We start from the raw sequence: 24004 nt of genomic DNA on the forward strand, positions 1-24004 counted from the left end.
TTAGTTGAGCGTCCACGGCGCCGCTCACTGTTGCCCAGTGATGCCACTCCACTGCATGACACGCTCTCACCGCTTCTAAAAAAGAAAAAAAAAAAGGCGCACGCCAGAAGTTCTGGGCTCTCCTTTTCGCAAAGAAGCCGGGAGCATCGAAAACTCAAGTTCGCTCCTTACTGAGCAACTTAAGACTCTGGGTATTGTTCGCGCCACCGTACGTACAGCAAACCTTGTCGGCTTTTTTTTTTTTTTCGGCGTACAGTCTAATGGCACGTTTTAGCCGGAACGAATGCGATAACCTTCAAAATAGCGCTAGACTTCACATCACTCACAGCTTAGAGCTTAATTCTCATGGTAAGTAGTACACTGCAGCGCTAAACTAGAGGTAAGGAATTGCCACTTGTCAGCACCTGACTGCGCTGGATGCATAGCACTGATGAGACATCACTGGTATTCACGATAAAAATGAACTATTCATTAGAAGAATAACTGCCATTACGCAGTCTGGGACCCCGGCGAAGCATGTCGGCTCGCGGAGAGATGTGGGAGGGAACAAGAGAAAGCAGAGCGCAGCGGTAACGAAACGCTTCCTCCTTGAAGCGCTCGCGCTGCGTCGGGTGCCCGAGACACTTGATGCCATCACTGATCGTGTAAACACAACACAGGAGAAGCGCGGGGGCCGGATACGCTCTGTCGGGAAGGCATGTGGAGTGGTTGCACGGGGAAACAATGAGCGGCGCCGCTCGCTAAAACAAAAATTGTTCTGATAAATATCGTTGAGCCAAATCCTAATAATACTATAGCTATCAAATCGGCTGTTTCCCATAAATTCACTTAAGCACCTCCGGGCAAAATTCAAGGAATTTCACGACAAACTTTTTCGTAACTTCCATTCCCCTCCCCCTCTCCCGAAAGGTAGGCAGCTTTTTAAAACGCTGTAGTTGTCTCAAACGACCGAGAAAAAACAATTATATTAATCACAAAAGTCTATACACTTTTAAAAACGCAAAAAAGGTGCAACTGGCTGTGTGCGTGTGCATATATATATGCTAAAAATAGTCTGCCAAGAGACTTTCGAAAACAATAAAAGAGGCAATTTTCTGAAAGAAATGGGGGAGGGTCCAGCGCAAACTGGTGCGCTCGGCGTGGACAGCCATTCCGCAGGGGGGAACACGCGACTGAGGGCACTGCCGTGGAAGGGGCGCGCGCGAGGACTATCCGCCAATCAGAGACGCGACAAACATGAGCCCATGGACGCACGGCCACAATCGCACGCTGCAGATATCACAGATTCGCCCAGTCGCAGACCTCTCTGCCGGCCTCAATAAGGCTGGGGAGAAACGCGCGGGGTAATAACCGCCGCTTTCGCCATCGGCCCGCACTCCCTTCTGCCCCTCGCAACAGGCCGCGAGGACGCACTATCGATGAGGTCACGATGGACCCAGTAGTATTTTCAAAGCGGTCGTTCACTCCTGCACCGCACAGCTGATAAGTTCGAGCTGCAGTTATAATGAGCTATTTCAGTACCGGCGTTATAAACATGCCGCGCCAATAATGTCTGAGTGACAATATTTGACGAGACCCACTGCGGACACTCCACGGCTCGCAGTATTGAAGGAGGCCACGAACTCGCCGTGGCAATCGAAATTGTTTCTCGCCGGTCTTCCGCTGTTTACGGCAAGCTTATTTTGCGGCGCTGTTTCTAAGGTGGTGCCAACCGTAATCCTGTACAAAGGGGATAAGTATTTCTGAGCGTGCAAAGGGGATAAGTATTTCTGAGCGTGGATCCCGCTGAGTCTTTCGCGCGTGGTCACAGCGATGACATCGGCGGTCACGCAGCTATCTCGCACACGCAGAGCACATGATGTAGTACCAGCTTCGCTATTTGCCCTGGAGGTCGTCTACATTACTATAGTGGGGCTTTTCGGAATGCTTATAATAATGTTTGTCTTTTTTGGCGATCGGTGCGTGTCTGAACTGATACATTCTTTCTCGCAGGTTTGCCCATGCAACTGCTGCTGAGCAAGTAGCGTCGTAAGCAGCTTTTCCAACCTTCTGTTGCAGTGTTGACCAAAGCTTGAAATACCTCCATTTTTTTCGACAAACAGGTAACGCCTATTCTCGCCGAGAGAGTGGAACCGGCTTCCAATAACTGCAAGCTCCGAAAAAGCAGACATTCCCCACACTACCAAATGTCCAGTTTGTGTCTCCTGACTGGTTCAAGCAAGCGGCTGGACCTTATTCAACTGCGCTTCTCCGAGTAGCTGTTCCCGGAGATTTACTGCAGAGCCCCAGCAACCCTATTCACTGGCTCGGAACTTTTTGTGGTACCGTGCGGCAATCATCTCGCTGCAAGATCATTCGATTCCTGAGCAGTTCCGTAACAACCGGAAAGTGCCACGCTTTCGCAAGCTGGCAAAGCCAGTGCGCGGAGCTAATGTCACACAGCCTTCCTCCAGGCTTGTTACGCAAGAGTACTGTTCTACAGACCTTTACGGCCGGTTTATGGCTCGGAGGAAACTCCTGTAGCGAGAACTCCCATTTGAACCGCAGTTTGCTTTTGACGTCTCAAAACGCCATATCGAGCCCAACAGTCAGCGGCAAATGTCGGCATCGCACAGCGAAGCTCGCCGTTCAACCGCTCCGAAAAGCGGTCTTGAAGACGTGCAACCGCCGACTCGTATGAGAAACAAATTGGCTGTGAGCGCACGTATATCGCTCTTGAACACAGAAGATAAAACAACACGCAGGGCTACCGACTAACCGGAACAACGCACTGTATATGAGACAGGAATGGCCCCCTCGTGACACGAACTGAAGACGTCACACGCGACAAACCGCGTTCAACCGCGCACGCAAACGATCGCGCGTTAGCAGCCCAGCCTCGGGGGCGACGAGAATTAATTTCACTCTGAAAGGATATGCTAATATTCACTTTGGGCCACACTAACACCCCCACAAAAAAAAAAAGTACACGCACAATTAATCTCCGGGAACTGCGCAAACGCACGTCAACGCGCGCCGCGGCGCACGGCACCCACTTCGATCGCAGCGCCCTCGGCCCTGCCGCCGTGCGAAGCCTCTGTCGAGCGCCCTGCTTTGCCCACGCGGCCACATCTGGCGCAACGAACGGCGCCGCTTACGCATTTGATCTCGCATGAGCCCGCCTATAGCATCCGCGATGCCGCCGTAGCTAGAACAGGAGTAGCAGCCCTCGGGCGCCTGTCCTCGGGCGCGAACTGCCGCGCACAAGTGACGCAGATGGGACTGCGGCGGGAGGAAGGTCACCCAAGCAGCCGCCGACGCAGCAGGGGGAGAGGGCGCCTGTTTACTACCGCCGCATCGACGGCGCGGGCAGACACCTTTGTGCACGGGCGCTGATTGATATGCATAGCGCTCGAATGAGTCGTCGCCGCCGCGCTTTCGCAAACTACGCAGCTGCCCGTCGCGACGCTTCGCCACGCAGGGGTTTCTCCGTGCACACTCACTCGGCGGCGACGACACGTGCCGCGTATCGACCGCGGAACCACTTGGCGGCCGAACTATTTACGTACGACTCTCACTCTCGACAACTGCGAAGCTTCGTACGCCGCGCACGCGCAAATGAGCGCGCGCGGTTTTACAGCCGACGCGGCTGCACGCTAAAGCACCTGAATGAAGAGCACGGGGTTCCGCCTCTTGAGCAAAGGCTAGTCAGAAAGAACGCGGAACTACGGCTGAACGAAACTGTGATGAAATCGCTAGCGGTAGCAAAATCGTGAAGACGCACAAGAGCCGAAGGCAATGAACGCCTGCCGAAGAACGCGTTGCGAGGACTGCAAGCGGAACGAGACAATTCCGCACACTGAGGTTTACTGCCGTTTGAGTTAGAACAGATACAATTTTTTTTTTTTTTTACCTACTACGGATTTGAAAAAAAGAAAAGAAAAATCATGCTGGCAGGCAATAACGTGCCAGGAACAGCAAAAACAGACTTGTCGACTCTGAAATACAATTTACCGGAAAATCGAACGTTATTCAGTTATTCTCCGAATCAAAACGGCTGAGCGGCGCAGCCTTATGGATCCGTACAGCTAAAGATCAACAGGCAAAGCGCACAACATGGGCGCGCCCTTCAGAGGCGCGCACACTGCACGAGCAACAACAGCAGCGAATAATGAGCACGGCTAAATGCTCATGATTCGCTCCGGTGCTGCAGGTGAGGTCGGGGCAGCCGGACCAGAAAAAAAGATACGTTCAAAAGCGTACCGCGACAACAAACACAGCTCAGCACAACAGTAAGCAGCAGCTGCAGGAACGGATATTATCTTGGGGGAACATTGTTATGAGTCCTATTCAGAAACACTTGGGCGTATACGAGCATTTTCCAACAACACTCGTTCCGGAGTAAGTCAAGCTAACAACTTCGTTAAACACGCTCGAAAGGACATTGAGTCTGATGTGGAAAAATAGGCTAAACGTTTTCGGACTAGCCAAGACCAATAAGTCCTTGTCTGCCCTGCACTAGAGACTGCGCTATCTTCCAAGACACTCATTTAACCTGCACAGTCACGACGCGGGTCAGTCTCGATAACCTAGCAGGAAGATCAACGTCTCGACTAAGCAGACTTTGCTGACGAAAACTGCCAAATAGCACCAGCGATTCCTCGCAAAACGTCCACATCGGTATCGCATGCTCGCGCCAAAGAGTAGGTGGCCGACCTCGATAGGTGTCGATTCCTCGCAGCTGTCTTCTGGAGGTCGAAGCCGGCCGGCGTGAACGCTGCTTGCCCGGGTGGTGGCGACGGTGGACGGACGCTGCTGCGCTCGTCAGCTCGGCCGAGACGGACTCTCGCCCGGCCAGATAGCGGCGAGACGGGTCCCGACGGCCTTCCCGATGGCCCCCGCGACAGACGCCCGCAGATAAGAACGCGGCGGCAATCGCCGAGACAAGCGCCGGACGGAGGCTCTCCCCCGTTACGCAAGCGGCCCTCGCCGCGCGCCGCGACAAGGTCGGAGAAGCCACCGCGCACCTGCGGCCACGCGCGGCGGAAATATCGGAGGGTAAGGCACCGACGAACTTTGCCAGAGTTTGCGATGCGAGAACCGACCGACATGCAAGGAAACAGAACGCCTATAGGCTTTCAAGGGCCCCGTCGAGTCAAAGGCCGCATTGAAGATCACGATCGATTTGCGAAAATCCTAGCGACTCGTTTTGCTCTGGGAAAGGAAAAAACAAACAAACAATGAGCTATCTCCAGGGTCGGCCATGTTACAAGACTCCATTCCAGTCTAGTTAACTGCCGCTCTTGGCTCAGCGCCGGCGTTGTCACCAAGATCGGACACTGTCGGAACGGCAGGCGAAAGGAGTGGAACAGAAGGAAACGCAGAAGCGGCCCCATTGAACAGCATTAATACAGAGCTCCGACCGTCGCTGGGACAGCCGCTTCGCCAACTCGGGGCGTGTTGACATCTGTAGCAACGTAAGGTGGATCAGAATTCTACGTAAAAGACGATGTAGAGCCACTAAGCTCAAGACAAGTGTCGCGTAGCCGAGTGTTTGCAGGATACAGATGCCCAAGGCGACGCGAGCCAAGCGTGCTCACGCCAGCACGGAAGTGTTGACAGTGCTGCGGGGTAAATAGAGACGCCATGCTTCCCGATGCTGATGCGGCCATTGCATTTTGTAGCGGGGATTCCAGCTCCAATAAGGCCAGGAAAAAAATAAAACGGATGAAAAAAGTAGAAAAGGCTCTCTACCAGATATTGTGCATCGGTCCACTAGTAAAAATAAGGGGGACACTTAAGCTTCGCCTTAAGTTAATAGTTATTTGCTTTCTTAATTGGTACCTCTCTCTAATTACCCACTCACTAGCATTCAACAGTTGGCATACTAGACCACGTGACACCACAAGACACACAAGGTCTCCCTTTAACCAAGTCGATCGAACGTGCCTCAACCGTAGCGTGTCCGACTCGCAACCCAAGGGCAACAGGTTCGATTCCCAAGTAATTATCGCAATTTTCTTTTCAGCGTAATTAAGTTCCTTTAAATCGTTGCATATCATAAGTGTCATTTAAATCCTGACATGACATTTGAGTCACGCTACGACTTCGTAATCACAATATAAATCATTTTAATCATTTTCAATCCACAGCTCAACATGTGACGTCATAACTCTCTGGACCAATCCTGAACGAGTGTGACAACGCACGCGGTTTTTCCTCCGACCATGCTGAGCACGTACTTCGACAGGTCCTAGGCTTTAACTGTTAATCAGTCTTTTGCTAAGTGAGATCGTTTTGTTTTAAGTTAGTTTTGTTTTATGCCTGTGCGACTTCACTTCTGCAACTTACAGTCTGCCTTTGCATATTTTTGCATATACAGGGTCTGTTCTGAAAGTAGTAGGACTGGTTTTTTCCTGGGCGAACGGGCGGAAAAGAGCTGGTCTGCGCGTGCAGGATCGTTGACGGGGGATATTGGGAATGCTGGGGAAAATCGGCAGTAGGCTCTCGGCCGCTGAAGATAGGAGGTCGCTTGTACTGTGAACCCCTGTCGAAACGTCTCGTCACGCAGAATAGTCGAACGTTTGCTCGATCAACGATACGCGATCAAATTTTGAGTAAATCTTAGTAAAACGGGCAAAGAGACTCACAACATGATTAAGGAGGCCTACGGTGACGCTTCCATGGGTAGATCAGGTGTTTTTTGAGTGGCACAAGCTGTTCCGAGAAGGTAAGGAAAGAGTGGAGGAAGACAACCGCTCCAGACGCCCTTCGACCAGCAAGACCAACGAAAATGTGTAGCGAATGAAACATTCACTTAACAGTGATCGTAAAATGAGTATCAGGGAATTGCTGATGACTTCAGCATTCCTCAAACCCAAGTTTTTGAGATCGTGACAGAAAACTTATCCATGAGGGAAGCGTGCGCGAAGTTGGTGCCGGGAGTGTTGTCAGAGGAGGAAAAGGCCAACCGGTAGGATCTTCTTCATCATATGAATGAGGACCCCGATTTTTTGCCCAGCACAAGGCGGCAACGCTTCCTCAGCCCCCCTACAGCCTCGACTTGGCCCCGCCAGACTTTTTTCTATTCCCGAGAATAAAATCGACGCTCGAGGGGAAACATCACGGGTCGGTAGAGGTGGTTCAACAGGCCGTGACGAGGGAGCTAAACAGCATTCCGGTCCAGGCGTTCCTGGAGGCGTACAAAAAATGTAAAACTCATAGGCAGCAGCGTGTAGGTGCGGAAGGGTGCTGCTACCTTGAAAAATGTTAATCGTTTGTAGTATTCTCTTGAATAAATTTTGTTTAAAAAAATCAGTCCTACTACTTTCAGAACAGACCATGTATATTTCTTCATCATCTGCATCATCACTTCCCGCTTCATCCACCGCCCAATCGCCACGTTTGGCGAGATCCGAGCCCTTACAAAAAAAACAAGGGGGGGGGGGGGGGGGGGCGGAATGAACCATGAAAATTTACTCAAGGGTTCTTGCCAGGCGCTTCGACATGGGCAGCTCGGGCGGCTTCATACTGCCAGACCCTCGTTTTTCGCCCCTGCGTGTCGACCTGAGAACTATCTTATTTCCGAAGAAAGCGCTCGTCTCCATCCTTGTACGAGTTCCAACCAAGAAACCCAGACCCGGAACGTCAACGGCACGGCTGTGCCCCACAACGAAGAAGAAAAGCTTAACTGGCAGCAATCAGGCGTCGACATTTGCTTCAACAGATCCGCCAAAAGGGCACCTGTCATGACGGGAGAGAAGGGGCCCGGAAAGGAGACGCGCGGCCGCCCGGAAGAGCCGCGATCAATCCGCGGAGCGCCGTTCCCCAGGTTCCCCCGACGGGGGCAAAGACACCCGGCCTCCGTCGCGGAAACGGGGCCGCCCCGGGCAGGGCTCTCTTCCCGGCGGCCCTCCGCGATGGCGCCGGAGCGATCGATGCCCAGCGTCGCACACAGCGCCAACTTCGATCGGAAAAGTTTCGCCACCGGATGCGAGAGCAGCGTTTGGGAAGGAGCGAGCGCTCTTCAACAAGGCAACGCAGCGGGCACACTCTGTACAACTCTATAATAATAATAATAATAATAATAATAATAATAATAATAATAATAATAATAATAATAATAATAATTCATTCAGACATCTATACAAGTGCAATAACAAATCAGGTTCGCTTAAGCCATCTCAGCGGCTTGTCGCGCGGAACCCGACAGACAATAAAAATTCCCCAACGCCACATAAAACATACCATAACCAGTAGATTTATAATTCCTTTAAGTTGTTACGAATACCACGTGTCGATTCACAAAACTAATTTCCGTGGGAAGAGCCTTAAATATGAATGGAACATGATATGATGAAGTATATTTGTCAAATTCATTACCAATCTATCTACCAATCTATCCAATTCTGATTTTAATCCGGCGTCGTCGTGGTCGTTCTGAGCGAAAAATCGACCGAGGTAGGTTGGCCCAGGAGGCGCAAAGATTGTTTTGGCCTCGCGCAACCCGCCATGGTAGGAAAAAAAGGACGGTCACGTGACCTTGTCACGTGACGATGCCACAGGATCACGTGACTATGCGGCGTCATCACCACCTGTCCACCATGGCAGGTGGCAGTTCAATTAATGATTGGTCGCGAGAGGTTACCAGGAAAGAGCAACCTGGGTCTCACGAAGTGCCGGCACCTACCATCGGCCATCGCAGGGCAGTGGCGCATCGCTTAAGGCAGGTGGAGAGAGGTAGATCCCCTTACACACACCACCAAGCAGGTAGAGGCTTCACACAGACGACTCCGACGCTCGGGACAGTTTTCGCCTTTGTGGACCTCCTAATGTTATCGCATCGACAATCTTTAGGGGCGACCAATTGGACCATCAAGGTGGAGGAAGTGCGATGGCATTCTTTCACTCGCCAATCTATTCCAGTTCTGATTCTATTCCAATTCTGAGTCAATTCGGGCCGCCGAGGCGGCTCAGTGGTTATGGTGCTCGGCTGCTGACCCGAAAGACGCGGGCTCGATCCAGGCCCCGGCGGTCGCATTTCCATGTAGGCGAAATGCTAGAGGCCGTGTACTGTGCGATGTCAATGCGCATTAAAGAACGCGGTGATGTCGAGATTATTCGGAACCCTATCTACGGCGTCCACCATAGCCTGAGTCGCTTGACCCCATAAAACCAACCAATCTGAGTCCATTGTCTTTCGCTCCCCAATATACTCCAACTCTGATTCTGTTCTAATTGCGACAACGCAACTATGCAAAATGTGCCACATTGTTAGATCACGGCAATTCATACCCCTACCGGCGCAGCGGCTAAGCGATGAGCCACTGCACTGGCAGGTGGCTGCTTCAAACACCTCCCGCAAGGCTTATTTTTTTGAGCACACAGTTCCGGAGACCGTATACTGAAGTGCAAGCTTTACTCTCCGAGCAGCAACTTTCAAGGTCAACAAGGTTCCATTTTCACCCTGCGCCAGGCTTCACATGCCTGACGTCAGACCACATGACTGGCCACAGCTGGAGCCAAGCTCCGCCTGCGCCGCTCGCCTCGCCGCTGCGCCGAGCCTCCGCCGTACCACGTGACATAGCCACGTGATCAGCCGTAATAGCGCGCCTCTCCGCGCTCGCTTGTCGGGGCCGTTGGGGGCTCGACTCTGCGAAGCGATGGAGGCCGGTCTTTAAAGGGACGCTGAGGAGAGCTCTGTTAATATTTTTTTTTATAGCAAAATCCGATAGTTCGGCATTTCATGGCTTTGTTGCCACTTGGCCGGCAGCGAAAGATGCATTTATGTCTAAGAAATTTGGATTCGAAGTTGAAATAGTTTTTCCCGCCGCTCTGATTAAAACTTGGGATTCTGCTATGACGACACGGAACTAAGTGACGTGAAACATGACATTCACATGACGTAACGCAGACTCCGTGATTTCTGGCGGCCAGCAGTGCGGCCCAGCAGCAGCCGAAAAGAAAGCTACCGCCGGCCGCACGTTGAAGGCATCTATCTGCTATTGCGGCCGTCGCTTCGTTTACATTTGCACCGGCGTTTTGCCAGCGTTACAATGGATCCCGTTCTCGAAGTCGTCAATGAAGTTCTCGCAAATAGACGCCTTTAGCATACCGTGTACCTTGTTACCGTTAGCGGCATACCGGGAGCCCCCATACCGCTGAGAGCAAGCGCTGATTGGTCCCGGCGCTGCAGGAGCGCGCGTAGCTATCGGGTACGTGGCGCCATCTGGCGACGTCAAAGAGATTTGCGCATGCATTTGCTGCGCCTCAGTGATTCGTAGCTTCTCGTGTAGTGTTGCTAGAACTATTGGTTCTAGCAACACTGTTTTGTCCTATGACGCCATGAAGCTTGTACTTGCGAGTTTGGCCTGTGGCGGCGATACCTGTATTTTGGTTCTTGCTCTTTTCTATGTTACAGGAGCTTTGTTGTCAGTATGAATGGCGTTTTTGTAATCAGGAGCTGGTATTCCGTCGATGCAAGTCAACTTCAATTTCTCCTCAGTGTCCCTTTAACTCGTATGATTACGTATAGAGGCTTTACAGCGCCGTATCATAGCGGCTGCCATCTTTGATCACGTGATCACGCCGCCATTACACGCCTCCTGACTGCTCGGCGCGCGCCTCGTCGCGACGGCTGCTGCATCTGATGGTTCGGTTCCGACAGGCAATGCTTCGGCTGATACGGTTGCAAAAGAGTGGGAAGACGACACTATGGTTAGGCCAAAGCTTCGGAGGATATGTGAGAACCTTAATTTGATCACTTGAGGCGTGAAAACGTGATCGGACTTCATGCCGCGAAGAGCCGCTGAGCTCTCCGCCTCTTCGAGCCAACGGATGGATCGCCTGAATGCTTGTCACTAGCATTCGCTAAAGGCGTTGCGTAATGTTTTTTTTATTGTTATTACCTAAAACGGCAAGGTTTAATGCTCCTGTGGCAGCGCAGGTCGTTGTGGTATTGTGTACTTGCATGCAGACACCACACTAAAACGCTCACGTGCACATCGTACGCATTTGTTTACAACCTGTTAACGGTGCTTAGGAAACGTAAAATATTTTCTGTTGGTTTGTTAAACACAGAAAGGCGACAAAAATAAAAAGACACACAAATGTTAACTAAGTACCACGCATCAAGCAGCCTTCATAAAAGCTGGCGTGCAATCGTTTCGAAGGATTCCGCGATATGTTATAACGCGCGCATGGCAACGCTTTCATACTACCCAAAGTTCACAGTTATGTCAGCCTTGGTTGGTTGGTTTGGTTGGTTTTTGAGGTAAGGAAATGACGCAGTATCTGTCTCACATATCTCGGCGGACACCTGAACCGCGCCATAAGGGAAAGGAGGAAGGTAGGAGTGAAAGAAGAAAGTATGTCAGCCTCACATACAAAATTGTGGTACGCTCCACGCTCGATATGCGGACATGAAAATGCTCGAGGTCTCGTTGTTGTAAGTAATCAACTTCACTCTGAGGCTGCGGAGTCACTTTTAGTGACTGCCTCGCATGGACCGCGACGAAGTGAGAACGACCCAGCACAGCAGCCGTAACGCAAGTGCTTCATTCCGAATATGGTCCACGAAAACAGCGCTACTTGAAGCGAAGTTCGACAGTATAGACTGCGTGTAATACACGACTGACGGTAAGCGTTGTCCGCTCGCACGGCTGTGCACTGCACAATATACAGTAGCTGTACGTAGGAACGTATATCTCTTTTTTTTTCCCCACTCCTAATTCGGCCTCGGGCGCTTTTCATTTTTTTAATCGCCGCACACCTTATGAGCAATGGGGTCTAACATATTGCGCAGCAACTGAAAGCACGAAGTAACGGTTTCGGTGGCGGAATTGAAGCATGGGTCTGTGTTGTGCACTTTACCCTCGCAGACTTTCCAAGATCGAGACCTTTCTTTCTACCAGATGTCCCAGCCAAATGTAACCAAGCTTTTAAAAAACACGGGGTGTCCTAGCCGTCTGAAACCAAATGAGGGTTGTTTAGAGTCGCGTGACCTAGTCTGCAGTATTTTTTTCGTTCCTCAAGGTTGCCTAATTAGTTAAGCTTAATTAACTAACTTTTTAATTATTGAATTGAGGAACAAAGTGTCAATGGAAAAGTTGTAGATCGCTTTGAGAAACAGCTTACTGGGACATTTGCCGCAAAGTAATATTTACATAAAGTAGTTTTTTTACCGGCCTTTAACCACAACTCGCACAATAAGCAAAAACTTCCACATGACAGCTGTGCCACTTCAACGTCCCAAGACGCGCCTTAAAGAATAAAATCTGTTTTTTTTTCTGAAGTCCTCTCTTCGATGAAACTTTGGGTGCACATTGGGGCAGAGAAGTGAGCGAGCAGCTGGTCACATGACAAATTTCTTTTAAGGCCAATAAATGAAGCTACGTAAATCATAACCTGACGGAAACAGCACTACTAGAGGTTTTTGGAGGCAATCTAAAACTTTAATGCACACTTTCTTCCTGAAGTCAATAATTAAAAAGTTAGCTAAATAAACTTCACTAATGAATTAACTTTGAAGAGCGAAAAAAATACTCAAGACTAGGCCACGCGACTATGAGCAACCCTCAGTTGGTTTCACTGGACTAGGACACTTCGCCTTTTTTAAAAGTTTGGTTACATTTAGCTGGGACACCCGGTATACTGGCTATCTAGCGCTGGCGAGTGTTTGTTGCGTTCGCCCATTCGGAAAGGGTACATGGCGAGCGGGCGCAAACAGGGGCAGTACGTCGTTGTACAGTTCAGTTCCGTGAAGCTCGCAAACAATCGCATCCCGCACCTTCAACTCTCAGTCGCAATTCTTTCAATCCAACAACACAGCACGTATTTCCTCTGCCTTTTCACATCTCCGAAGGAAGAACAGATTCGGCAGCCACCCGCGATTACGAGGCCCGTAATGGCGCCGTGTCGCGAGCGCGCCTGTGGCGTCATCTGGTCTCAAAAGGAAGAAAAGCGCGCTGTAAACGGACTTGTCACTAGCCTAGCGGCGCCGATTTCGCTGTGTCTGCACGAACGACCTTGAACAGGAGGAGCGGAGCTGCGTACGTAAATACGGGACACGTACCACGTGAATCACAGCAGCCGCGCGATCCGCCACTTCCGCTGCGCGCTGCCTATCCAGTGTCTCTAGGGTGTCTTGATGTCCGCGCGCCTCCGCTTTCAGGGTGAGGACACCCTTCGTACCACCCTGCGCCGCCGTTTCCCTCTCGCAGCGGCACGTTGGGTCCCACGCACCGGTCGCGTACAGTGCGCTACGCGTGTGGCGTGGTTTGTATGCGGTTGCGTGGAGACTGGAATAATGCGACTGAGCTGGGAATATGCAGCACATGGTTGTTTCGCTCGTAGCAATGACATTCTGGCACTTTTGAGTGTGTATTATGCATGCTGCAGTCGCTCTAACCACACGGCAATCGAAAAGTAATGACGGACTGCTACGTTCCCCAGTCCCTGGCTGCACTGAAAAAGGAGAGCGGTTATTTGGTGTTCCTTCGTAGTTGTAATTTATAGTGTCACGGTCGCCGAATTCAGTAGAGTTATGCTGCATTTGCTGTTCGTACGTAAGGACTTATGCCAGCAGCGCGGAGGATAACTTGCAAAATATAACTATATCTACGTAGTTAAAGCTCCCTTTTTCGACATTCGTTGGTATCCCTTCGTCTTATTACTGCACCATATCATGCGGGAAGAATTACAAGCAGTAATGGCAAATTTCTCTTCCAAACGGTCCGTCGCCGCACTGCTCTGAAATGCACAGCTGTGAACTGCTTGTTCCGCAAAAGAATCAAGCATACGGTTGAGTTTTTCTCTGAACGGTGTTGACTACATGTTGACTGATGATACGATGAGTCGGCGTTTTGCTGATTCGTAGTTGCTAAGTAGCCTTATTCGAGGACAAATTTAACTGACACATTTATTTTTTCTTTTCGAAGCTTCAACGGAAAAATCGTCAAAATGACCGATTCACAAAGTAACCTCACAAAATCAGTCTCTCATAACCACTTCGTTTGAATCCCATTATCCCTGCCAAGCTAAACTAAGAAAGGGGAGTCAGAGCAACGCGGGCCGCCTTCTTCGCTTCCGCGGAACCGCCTGCTCCAGTTTCCAAAAGACGTTGGCTTGTGGCCTCACTCAGTAGAAGTCGGGCAAGGCAGTAGATCTCTCATTAGGGTATGGGTGTGGGCTAGTTGGAAAACCGCGTTTGACGTGGATCCTGAAATTAACACCGAAAAAAGTACACCAAATTTTTTACAAATAAAAACCGAAAAGTCTAACCCCTAGATATATTATCAGCAGTTAATTTGAGAATAAAATACAAAAAGGAAGGGAAATATTTTTGCTGGCCGCGGCATCTGCCATCGTAACTATAGTAGGATACAACTTAAAGAAACAGCAGTTTGTTAACACTGGACCACGGTCCGCGGCGTCCTGTATTACAACGTTAGCCAACCACAACGGTAAACGAAATCAGCTTTTTTGTCACGAAGGAATTCTGTGCGTCGGCCCTGAATTTGGGCGGGGCTTCATTGCAAAATTAAGTTGTGCACCTAGCGGAATCAAAGGGACAGTGAGTATAGACAGGGATGGGGGGAAATAAGGGGAAGGTACAGCCAGCAAGGACAGGGGATGGACAGTGATGCAGGGACGCGCACCTGTCATGCGTTTGCCACTGCACCGCCCTTTTACACAGCTGATAAAAACCGAAGGGTTGAACAGCGAAGGTCTCGACGCGCTCGACCGTTCCGAGAAGAACGGCTATAGCCGTAATCCGAAACTCTCGGTTTCATAAAATAACACAAAACGTTGTTTTGCCGGCAGCAGAAAAATCTTCGGGAAATGAACAAGCTCGTTCTCCGACATGAATGACGAGTTTTGGAGTCAATGACCTATCAGCGGCCTTCACAAGACTGAGGTATACCGACTCCTGTAAATGCCAACCGCACGGAAACGTTCAACTAAACTAAAAGGCGAAAGGTCAGCTTCGGCACAACTGTGGGACTTGGAACGGTGATACTCCACGCAAACGGAAACTCCGCTCCTTCGCATTCAATCTGCGTCACCGGCAGCCATAGGATGACCCAGAGCGCTCGAGACACGTTGGCAGGCGGAAACGTAGACGGTCGCTTCTGGGCGGCAATCAAATTTCTCCTCATAGCCAGCAGGCCTCCGCCGGTGGCCTTGGCCGTGCGGTCGTCAGCCGCGACGCATTCCGAGAGGGGCAGCCTGCTCGGCGGGGATGCCCGCGAGCAGCGCACGCGCCGGGAAGGACCGCGCGGACGTGCCGTGCGCCTCTGCCAGCGCAAAAAGTGCAACGCTGGCGGGACCTTTCGGGGGCTCGCGCGCGGAGACTACTGGCGCCGTGCCGCCGCTCCGCTAGAGATTGAGCTCCCTCCGCGGCACGCAGCATCCGGGGAGTCCGCGCGCCGAGCGACAGCGGGCCGTCTCGCTCTGGCTCCTGCATGACAAATCATCGCAAGAGTTGGCGCATCGGGCCAACTCTTGCGGACACCGGAGACTCCTACTCACAGCCCAGCGAGGGCCCGCCGGATGTGCTGTACCCCTTCTCCATCTGCACAGGAAACAACGGGCGGCACAAGACGAGACCGGAGCGGGACGCCCAGGCGCAGCGTTCAGGATGTATCGGCCAACACTGTCATTCGAAGGACATCCCGGTAGCACCATAAACTCAATGTGCGCCAAGAGATGTTGCAGCCATGTCTGTACGAGAGGACACCTCAACCCTCTCGCCTCCGATTACACATCAAAGATTTCCCTGCTCTCTATTAGACACACGATGGCCTGCACGTTGAAAGCGTTCAACTGTTCGCCGGTTATGTCCCGGTGGTGTGTGCCATGCAAGCTTGTGCTTTCCTAAGCAATCGACGTGTTCAGCCAAAAGCAGTGAACATTAAGCCACTCACAGGCGGTCGATTGTCTGTATTTCATTTAGAAACCTTTAATACGTAGCTTTAAATGCCGGATTTAAAGTTGAAATTCTAAACATCCAAAGGGTGATCTCATACACAATGCAAAGACAAACTCATGACACTTCCGCGAATAAATCGTCAAGAGCGTGAGATTTTGAAAGTTCGCTTGGGAAAAATTTACTGAAGCCCAACGCGTGTTTAATACGTGACACAGGCGGAGAAATTGTACGATTACTTTTTACGTGCCAAAGCAGGCAAAAGGCATGCCACAGGGATTTATTTCGACCACCTGGGGTTCCTTAGCATGCAGTCCTTGAGGTATACAGTCGGTGGACCCGATAGAGGTCATTTTTGCATTTCGCCTCCGTAGCCGGCATCGAACCCCTGACTTAGCGCTCTGAAACCGAACCCCACAGTCTGAGAAACGCACATGAGGCCTACAAACACCGTCACTCCGTGACGACTGAGATGCGTACCTACCAACGTGCACTCAAAAACGCAGCCCTACAGAACACTGCTGTCCACTTGCCGCGCATGCGACCGAGAAGACGAACGCGCCAGTTCCCCGGTCCTCGCTCGCTCGCAGAGCCTAGCAGAGCCGGGAGGGCAACGCCCTCGTCGCAGGCTGAGCGAACAACCCTACACGCCTACAAGCCTGGCAGCCGAACGGACGACGTCAAGCCGAGACATCAGTCGGGCTGCGCACAGGCGGGCGAACGGGATCGCGGTGGCCGCGCTTCCGACATGGCACGCGCCTAACGACACGCGCACAATGACTGGATTCTGGCCAGCGCTTCGAGGAAGTTTCTCATCGCTGAGCACGTGACGCACGCTGGTGTGATGAAAGCGACAGCAATTCTCACACTGCTGTGCAAGGACGCCGAAACAGCGCGCCACGTGCGCGCGGAAGCCACGCTTCGTCCCCACAAAAGGGGGGGAGGGGGCACTGCTAACAGAGCTCAAACAGACCGATTTCATTAGGCCGCGTAGGCCAAAAATACCAGTTACCTCTTGCGAAAACTGCACTTAACGATCCGACCGAGGACATCATGACGCCAATGACGTCAGTTAAGTTCTGCTGAGCCCTTCAGAAGTTACGATGACCAGCGCTCCTGGTGAGCAATGGGCAGACAAAGCAACACCACTGTTTGGGCGTTGGCACTCGCAGCACAGCATAAACGTTCGCCGAATATGCGGATCGCAAAGGACAAGCGGTTCAATATGAATCAGCAGGACGCCTCCTCGTTCTGCGAGAAATGTACGCTCGATGACACGTATAAGCCCTCGTAACGAGAGCATGTAAAAATTTCTAAGCACACGTTACGCAGCGGCTAGCCGATTAAGGGGCTTTTGCCTTGTGCACGTATTCGCCAGCGAGACGACAAGAGGCGGCGACCGCCGATTGCAGTGTAATTCTAAGACTACTGACTCTCGGGCCAACGCCTCTGCATGGGGGCGGGGCGAACAGCACTGGCGCGTCTTTCTGCCGACCGGACGACGGGGCGCTAGAACGTGGTGGGAGAAGTGCGGGTGCCAAGGGTTCTCGCGACACAGGTTCGTTAGACTACGTAACGGTCACCGGAGCATGCAGTCCCTACGTGGTTTTCGTAACTTCCGTTTCGCAACTGGGTGCATCTAATCGGTGCAGTTGCAAGTCGCAGCTCTATGTGCTCGCGTTATCAGTAAAAAAAAAGAAAGGATTGCGCACAGTCCAGTTTTCGAAACGCCGCTTGAACAAAGAAAGGACCGGGTCACGTTACAAGCGGTAAATGACCATGTCCTGGCATCATCCAGCGATGTCACAGCGCCGCCCTCAAGGAACGCAACGACCGTCTTAAGCCTAAATTTGCAGCCCCTCACCATCAGTATACCATCTCCCAACGCATAAGGGATTTGTTTACACAAAGGGTTATCACGACAGAACGGACCACGTTAATAAAAGAAGAAAAGCGTTCGTCACAAACTATAGTGGCGACATGGAGTTTATAGAAAGGAAGGACATAGAACAACGTTTCGTCTTATTCGGCTTGATAACAAGTCAATATTAGCCGTTTATCCGCGTGATCGTTTCTCCAGTTCTGTGCGTGTGTGCGTGTCCAACCAAACATCAAGGCGATCACGGATGTGGTCACCCGAAAGAACGGCCCTCCAGCCATAGCCTGCCTAGCTGGCAAGTCTAAACCAAAGGGGGGGTGAGTTAACCTAATGGAAGCGAATGCCGCACCGCCACGCGACTCGAACGGCAGAAATTAGCAAGTCGGGTAACAGACGCCAACATCGACCAGCACGCAACACGACCGAAAATGACCATGCCAACCGGGAAGTCAAGTCGCGCCGGCTACAATTACGCCCAAAGCGAAATGCCGGAACGCGAGCCATTTGCCTCGATTACGCATAGCTATCGAACGGCGTCCCATTCAGGGTCGTGGGATCCGTCTCGCAGGAGAATGAAAAACAAAAAAAAAAGTAAGGGTGCCAGTAGAAGACACGGAAACGGACTTGTTAGTGCTTCACTGACCGTGCAGCACATTACACGCCCGAGCATTGCATCGGGGTTACGTAAAACCCCGGAGATGCAACGATTCCGGGATGAGGCTTCTCAGCAGGGCTCGGATGCAAGGTTATCGCAAAAGCAAGCTCGCAGCTGCGTTTAACAGACCGACGCGGCAGAAAGCAGCACTGGCATTATGCAAGGGGCTCGGCAAAAACAGTCGCCCCACGCGACCGCTCATATGAGCTGCCACCGCGACCTCGAATCGAGCGCGGGATTGCACCGCTTCGCGCAGCGGGCGTCCAGATGACTCCAGACGCGACGACACTGGCACGTGTAGCAAGCAGGACGCCCAGTAAAGAGAGGAGCTCGCCGGTAGTTTCTCGAAAGGCCAGGTCGTGGGTTCGATTCAGAGACGGTAAGCGCTGGAGCGCGGACGAGAGGACATCGGCCGCGGCGCTGCCTCTTCGAGGAAACGCGTCTTCAATCGCGGGAGCCCGGCGATCAAGCCGGCAGACAGCTGCGCCCTGAGGCGCACAGGTGCGAGCCGGTCAGCGCTGGTTCCCGCCGACCCAGTTGTCGCGTCACTCGAAGCCGGTTCAACCGCTGGGGAAACACGCACAAATGAAGCAGTGCTAGGCACAGCGCAGGGCAGCGAGGGAATAAGAGAGAGAGGGAGGAGAGAGCAAAATACACAGCGCTATCACCACACGCGGAATTAAGGCGCTGCAGCAACTCGGCGCCCTGGGGCAGCGCCTCCCAACCGCTTTTCCTCGAGGTTCCTCGAAGAAAAGGCGGCAGCCACCGAGGCGCCGTGTCCTCCCCGCCCGACAGAAGCCGTGCAGCTTGGCGGCAGTCAAACGACACCGATAACGGCGCAGAAGCCAACGCCGAAAAATGGGATAACGCTCTTGCCTAGAGCGGAGAATGCACAGCCTTTATTGAAGACGACACAGCAAGAGTTGATGCGGTCCCATTTGGTCGGAGGCAGGGACAATGAGCACGGCTCTTCATCGGTTCAGTTATTGCGGCGCAGATGTACGCAGCCGCGGAATGAACAGCCAACGGCGGGGAGTATAGCAGGAGGCAGTAATAATATAAGAAAATGGCCTAGTAAATGACAAGCAGTAATCTCGAGTTAAGGCCGAAACCTTAAAAAATAAAACTGGCGGTGCTCATTTTGTCCGTTGATAACATCCAGCAATCGAATAACGGAAAGGGTAAAAAAAAAAACTATTTCTAACTACTGTTTCAAGGTCAGTTCCTGCCTTGGCACGAGGATACCCGCAGACGACCTTGGGCGGCGGAACCGCCGCCAGCCAGCCGCGAGCTCCACAACTACGCACGCCAGTGGACACTGCTACTGCTGCGACCGGGATTCGCGGCAGAGAAGCAAAACGCCGAAGGCGCAGTGCGGGCCTGCTTTCAGAAATGTCTTGGGGCGTGGGGAAGCCGTGGCCGCGGAAGGGGCCGGCCAAACAAGGCGGTCGGCGCGGGGTCCGAGTGCCCGCATTACCGGTTTCGGCCGCCTCTCCCCCCTCCCGCTGGGCGCCCTAACGAGACTAGGGCTGTACGGCTTCCCCGAATCCAGCCAAGACAGCGGTCCCGCCCCAACCCGCGAGTCCTTCGGCAGCCTTGCATGGATTCCGCGAACAAAGCAGGCGCGAAGGTACTTCGATACGCGCGCCCAACAGGGCGCCGGGGACTCTCGAACCTGGACCAGACCTGGACGCCTACCAAGTCGAAAATACGAACAAAACGGAGCGCCACGACAGTCCGACCCGGCTCTAAAATTAACCGGGGCTGGCAGACAGCGTTCATTCATGTCTGCCAACGTCAGACTTTTCTTTTGCGTCGTTTTCGGGTGATGCACACAGCTGGAAAGCTGCCCCACGGTAGAGTGCGTGACGTCATGAAAGCACGGCACGAAACGCGAGACGCAACTCCGCTCATCGCGGGCACGTGCCAGAGGACCCGAGGGGGCACCTTCGACGGACAGCAGGTGGTCGAGAGAGCTTGACACGGTTCGGACACACTTCTCAGAGCAGTGGGGCACGCCGCGCCGTCCAAGCGCGCAAATCCAAACCTTATTTCGCAGCAAAGTGAGGGACGTCGGCACCGTTTCGCCACGTGACGACATTACTAGCGTCCATAGAGGAAGACTAAAGGACCACGTATCGCATTAAGAAACAGGACAAATTTCCTGTAATTGCGGCACAAACAACAAAAGCTAATCCCGGTGCCTGTCAGGGGGGCACATCATGGGAGTCGTACAACACGCACGGCGACACGTTCCCTCTCAGCTGCCTTCAACAGGGGACGTAACGGGTGGACAAAACGCCATCTGCCCGACGATTCAGCCCTGTGGTTCTTCCCTGCCCTCAGCAGTACTGCGCAGTGCTCAGGCGCCGCGGTACCCTACTTCGCTTGGCTCGCGTGGCGTTAGAAACGACGCCAACAATAAAAGACGGCACTCGTTCCAGATCAGACTCCTGTCTGAAGCTAGCCGCCAACCAAACAGTTCTGTTTGCGCCGCACAATGCGCAGAAGAAGCTTCGCGTTCTTGGCGTTCACCATCGGCCATCTGCTTGTTCTCAAACTCGAGTTTACGCCTCCGTTGGCTGCGCCGGCAGCCCGAATTTAGACGGCTGGAGACCCCAACCGCTCGCCACGACGCAGCTGCGTGTAAACACCGATCAGCGCGAGGGGGCCGAAGAACCTCCCAGTCGGTCGCTGGACCTTCCGCCGGGCATCGAGCGCTCCTTCAAGCTGAAACCTCTGCGAGTCCGTCGCCTGGTCACTGGACTGGCACAGCAGTTGTTCGCAGGCCAAAACACGAGGACCCGTTAAGCCTCCCCGGCCGACTAGATCCGTTCGCAATAAACACGCGCGCTATTCTCGAGCTCATTGTGGCCGCGGGCAGACGCCGCCGGGGCACATCGGGAGGCGGAACGCGGTGCCCGACCGGCGACCTCCGTCGGGAGCCACACAAAGGACTCCAGGCTTTGGTTTTGCTCGGGGGCACGTCCCAGAGACCCGCCAAGCACGCAAGAGTAGAAATAGCGTCTACGTAGGCGGCGTGCCTGGCGTCAGGTCACACGGGAACGACGCGGACACGACAAGCACCCCTTCCTCCATTTCGCGCACTCCTAATCGCTGTCCCCGGAGCACGTCCGTGCACAAAGTTAGCTTCGGTGCGCTTACCATGTGCGACCATTCGCTCGCTGTTTTCGACACGTTCTGCCATTGCTCAAACGCCCGATGATGCCCCGCGTTATACGGCTTCGAAATACAGTGCGGACGTTTCCTTCTGACTCGCATTCAGTGAACTGCGGGCTAATTACTTGCACAAAGGGTTTCGGATACGGCAAGAAGAGGCATGTAGGATAACCTGCAAGCTGCCATCAAAAGGAGGAAATTCACTCAAACTTTCATTCGGCAAAGAATGCGCCGTGCTTAGCCTCAAAGGCAAAGAAACAGGAAGCAACAGTCAAGCTTAGCATAGCTGTGGACTGCAAAAGGACGGGAGCTCCATTGCAATGCCAGATGAACGACGCTTCTCGAACCCCACAAGAAACTGCCAATGCATTTATGAATCAACTACTTTCGCTGCCAATGAGTTTCGTCCTTGATTTCTTGATAACTTTTCGGCGCAGCTGGGAAATCAAAATTTCTCACTACGTCAAAATGGAGCGTTAGGCCGATGTTTGGACGTCACGCACACGGAATCAGGAGACCTTTAACGATTTTATCCATGATAATCTTGCAAGCGCCTAAGATCCGTCTGCACACCTGGTGTGCTGCAGGTTCATTTCATGGTTTCTGCTGCTTAACACTACGCTTTCGATGCCACTTAAGAACAGAAAGGGCAAGGAAGAAGGACTGGCAGGCGCAGCGCGTAAGTGGTCGCGTAACGCAACTCACGCGGCGGCCAGAATACTAAGTAGGCGTGCATGGCATGCAGCTAGCGGCACTGGTTGACGCGCGACACCCACTGGGAAGTCGAAAGAGGGACCTGGGGGACAGGCGCGCCTCAAGGTTGCCCAGGGGGCAACAGTGGAGCAGGAAAACATCGCCGCATGTGCAAGTCACGAAAAATGTCGGTTGCACCCGCGACGTGCAATCGGTCCTAGCCCGCGAGGCGACACTATCGTAAAGTCACTTAATGGGAGACGCGGAGATCAAATCCCGAAAATCTAGAAAAAAAAAAAAAGGATCATAGAGAACACCAGATTTGGTATCTATAGGGTCTCTTAGCTACACCCCCCCAAAAATTTTCCCCGAAATCAGCCCAGAAGTGACTCTGAAAAATTATTTGCGACTGCAGGTAGCAAGAAACTGGCAGAAATCTCCGTGAAAATGAGTCTGCTCAAAAGTGTTTTTTTTTTACATGACTGCCCTGCTTACAGAAAGCATAGCACGGCAATGGCTACATGGATTTTCATGCAATTTGCTGCATGGTGTCCCTTGATAAGTTTATGCAGTGATGTTCCTATATTTCTGAATTATTTATTTCATTTTTTCACTGTGTCACTAGACAATAATGGGTGCATTATGCAAGCATGGATATAACATTCTGTGTGGAACGCTATCAGGCTGCTAAAAATACTACAGACTATCATTTTATCAACCATTCCTTTGGGTAAAATTTAAGAGTGACTACAGGCTCCTACCACATTTTGTTGTCATGCCAGCCAGGCTTTCTGCAAGTTTGGTATAGCAATGAAGCATATAAAAAAAAACTGTCAAAACTGCTCAACATTTTCAGCAGAATTTTATATTTACTCATTCAGTGAACAACCCAATAAGCATGCCAAGTTTCATTAATCTGCACCAAAAACCAACAAATTTCACCTCTCTCCACATTCCCCGTTAAAGCCTTGACTTCTGCGCAATGCACAGCGCAAACGATTGGATAGAAGGTGGTTCTGGCTAGATTTTAATGCCATTAATGAACATGTCTACCAAATTAAAAACTTGAGGAAAGCACCAGGTTCCATCATGTACAATAGGCCTTCCATGAATCTTTAGCATATCATGAATTTTAACATGCCATGAAATGCAAGTCCAGATAACTCAATTTGGGCATGATGTTAACTGTTTTCTGTACTATAATTTAGGTTGCTGCACACATGGCTGAATACTGCGAAACTTTGAGCATGCGCTACAGAAGAAAAACTGAAGTCTGACTTGATCAAAGCAACAGTGGTTGCCAACTCTAAGCATCACACAGTACATTGAGCTCGAACATGATTATCATAGCAAAGCTGTAGAACCTAGTAAGATGTGAGCAGCAAATTTAGAATGCATCCCCTGCAGCAATGCAAACAAAATGAAAGTACGACAATACAAAGGCCTCTAGAAATGCAGTGGTTTCATGCAGCAACTTGCTAGCAGTAAACTGGAAGGTGAAGAATGCAAGCAGTGTGAGGCGGTGGCTTACACAAATGTGCTGTTCACATGCTGTCTCAAGACAACCATACACGTTTCGTTGGCAGCATCTCGCAAGCTTGTTTCGGGTGAAGTGGACATGATTGGAACAGTGTGTCCATACATCACCTTCTTATCCACTCTCCAAAAAAATTCATCAGATGGGATCTTG

At 51.8% G+C, this 24004-nt stretch overlaps 1 protein-coding gene across 2 annotated transcripts in view; it reads right to left on the reverse strand.

Moving 5' to 3' along the window:
- The window catches only part of LOC149353100 (influenza virus NS1A-binding protein homolog), a 61762-nt gene that overhangs the window by 33920 nt on the left and 3838 nt on the right, over positions 1-24004 (reverse strand). The window contains exon 1 of one of the 2 annotated variants that reach the window (XM_089582302.1): positions 4696-4899. The exons of the other annotated variant lie outside the window; for it this stretch is intronic. The gene's annotated coding sequence lies outside the window, so the exon portion shown is untranslated. Of the gene's footprint in view, positions 1-4695; positions 4900-24004 lie in introns of those variants that run through there. 2 annotated transcript variants of the gene reach the window in all.

This window comes from Amblyomma mixtum, chromosome 3 (assembly GCF_055824585.1).
Source record: "Amblyomma mixtum isolate Tamu chromosome 3, ASM5582458v1, whole genome shotgun sequence".
Lineage (NCBI taxonomy): Eukaryota > Metazoa > Arthropoda > Arachnida > Ixodida > Ixodidae > Amblyomma > Amblyomma mixtum.